Here is a 2,110-nt window from a genome sequence, read left to right as displayed (position 1 = left end):
TACATATTCTTAACATATTCCATCCAAGTCGACACTTATAAGCCATGATACAAGTCATGTATCTGGTCTATCCCTACAGAATTGACAGTCCTGGGAATTTAATCTTGTCTATGCAATCTTTTTTACTTGACAAACTGAAGAGAAATGGGTGCCCTTTAATGATTTTTTTAAATTAGGAAATAAAAAGAAGCCAGAGCCAAATCAGGACTGGGAGGCGGTGTCTAATAATTTCCTATCAAACCTCTCTCAAATTTTCCCTTTTTTGATCACAGGAACAAAAAGGAGCCTTATGGTGGAGCAACAAGAAGGTGAAACTTACCCAGGCATTTTTTTCTGCAAAAGCTTTGGCTGTCTTTCAAGACTCTTACAATAAGGAAAATGTTATTTTTCTTTGGCCCTCCAGAAAGTAAAAAATCAGAATACATTAACCATCCCCCAAAGCTTCTGGAATGAACTTTGCTTTTCGCTTGCCCACGTTTGCTTTAGTCAAACCACTTCCACCTGTTGGTAGCCATTCCTTTGCTTGTGCTTGGTCTCCAGGATTGCCCTGGGGAAGTCATGTATCATATCCTGGTACAATTCTCCCAAGAAATACTTGTGGTTCTAGATTCTACTTGTTTAAAATTTCCATGGAAATTCTTGTCTCCAGCTGCTCTGGCTGCAACAGTTTGGGTACGCATCAGGGAGAAGTTTGCCCAATTTCAATTTTTCAGGCAGGATTGTGTAAACGGAACCAATTGAGTTGTTGACTGTTGTTTCTGCTGGTATTCTTTGGTCCTCTTCAATTAGTGATGAAAAAGATCAATATTTCCCTTGAAAATTAAAGTGGATGGTCTGCATCTATGGACTTCATCTTCCACATCCTCTTGCCCCTTCTAAAAACTGATTTCTTCAGGGCTTTGTCCGCACAATCTTTTCATAAAGCACAAATTTTCCACTCAAATTCAACATAAATTTGCTGTTTGTTCTGGTTTCAGTTTCAGCAGAATTCATGTTGTTCTGGCAGGGCCTCTGTTCAAACTGATGTCCTATCCTTCCTAGTGCCCCAAACTAGAGCCTGATCAGACATGTGATAACAAGTTAGTAGGAGCTTATTGGGGTGTATTTTCCCCATGCATTTTCAACAGGCTTTTTGAAGACTCCAATAAACTTTTGAAGACTTATATATGTGGGGTCTTCAAAAAGTTTGTGGGAAAAGGCAATGAAAAGATAATGGGATTTTTCTGCAAACTTTTTGAAGCCCCCTCATTCCATCTATCCCATGTTTGTAACGTCACACCCACAAGAGCTCTCTGATTTAGTTAAGTGGCAAATGTATTTATGTGATTAAAAGCCAGATGTTCCATTGGAACTCACAGTCTAAGATAGGAGAGAATCACTGAGGATCCAATCGTCCCATGGCCTTTACAGTCTACGAAGAAAGTCAGTCAATAAGAAAACAGAAAGTACAGTCTGTCATAAGTGATATGAGGAAAAGGAATAGAGAAGGGGCCAGGTACGATCTTATTAGGGGTCCCAAGACAATAAGTGCAGAGGAAAAAACACCTCAATTGAGCTTTAAGAAAAACAAAACAAAACTGAGAGGATGCAACTTTATACTGTACTGGTGGAGAGCATTCGGGCCAAGCTTCACCTGTTTCTGGGACAGGAAAAGACTCAGTCTGTAAATAAATAAATAAATTGATAGATAGATAGATAATAAATATAAAAATAGGTAACAGCAACGCTGGGAGAGTGAGAAGCCCAGGTGGTATCATGGTTTTGTGTTTCGCTGCTAACCCCGAGATCAGCAGTTCGAAACCACCAACCATGCCTCAGGAGAAACATGAGGCATTCTGTAACCACCACTTGTCTATCAGTCGGTTGTACTGTGGTGGCTTGTGTGTGGCTGTGATGCTGGCAGCTATGTCCCAGGTATTTCAAATGCCAGCAGGGTCACCCAAAGTAACCAGGTTTCAGTAGAGCTTCTAGACTAAGAACAGACAATGAAGAAGGAATTGGTTGCCCACTGAAAACCTTATGTATAACTTTGAACAATTGTCAGAGTCCAAAGGCTTAATGAATGGAAGCAGAACATGGTCACAGATAGTGCTGGAGGCTGGACTCCTGG

General features: G+C 40.5%; 1 pseudogene; it reads left to right on the top strand.

Moving 5' to 3' along the window:
- The first annotated feature begins 1,397 nt into the window (after positions 1-1,397).
- Positions 1,398-2,110, top strand: part of LOC115873750 — a 141,573-nt pseudogene continuing 140,860 nt past the window's right edge.

The sequence above is a fragment of the Echinops telfairi genome, unplaced genomic scaffold, assembly GCF_000313985.2.
Source record: "Echinops telfairi isolate 266 unplaced genomic scaffold, ASM31398v2 ScPeMD7_7469;HRSCAF=8507_1, whole genome shotgun sequence".
In the NCBI taxonomy this organism is placed as follows: Eukaryota; Metazoa; Chordata; class Mammalia; order Afrosoricida; family Tenrecidae; genus Echinops; species Echinops telfairi.
This window is presented reverse-complemented; position numbering and strand designations above follow the sequence as displayed.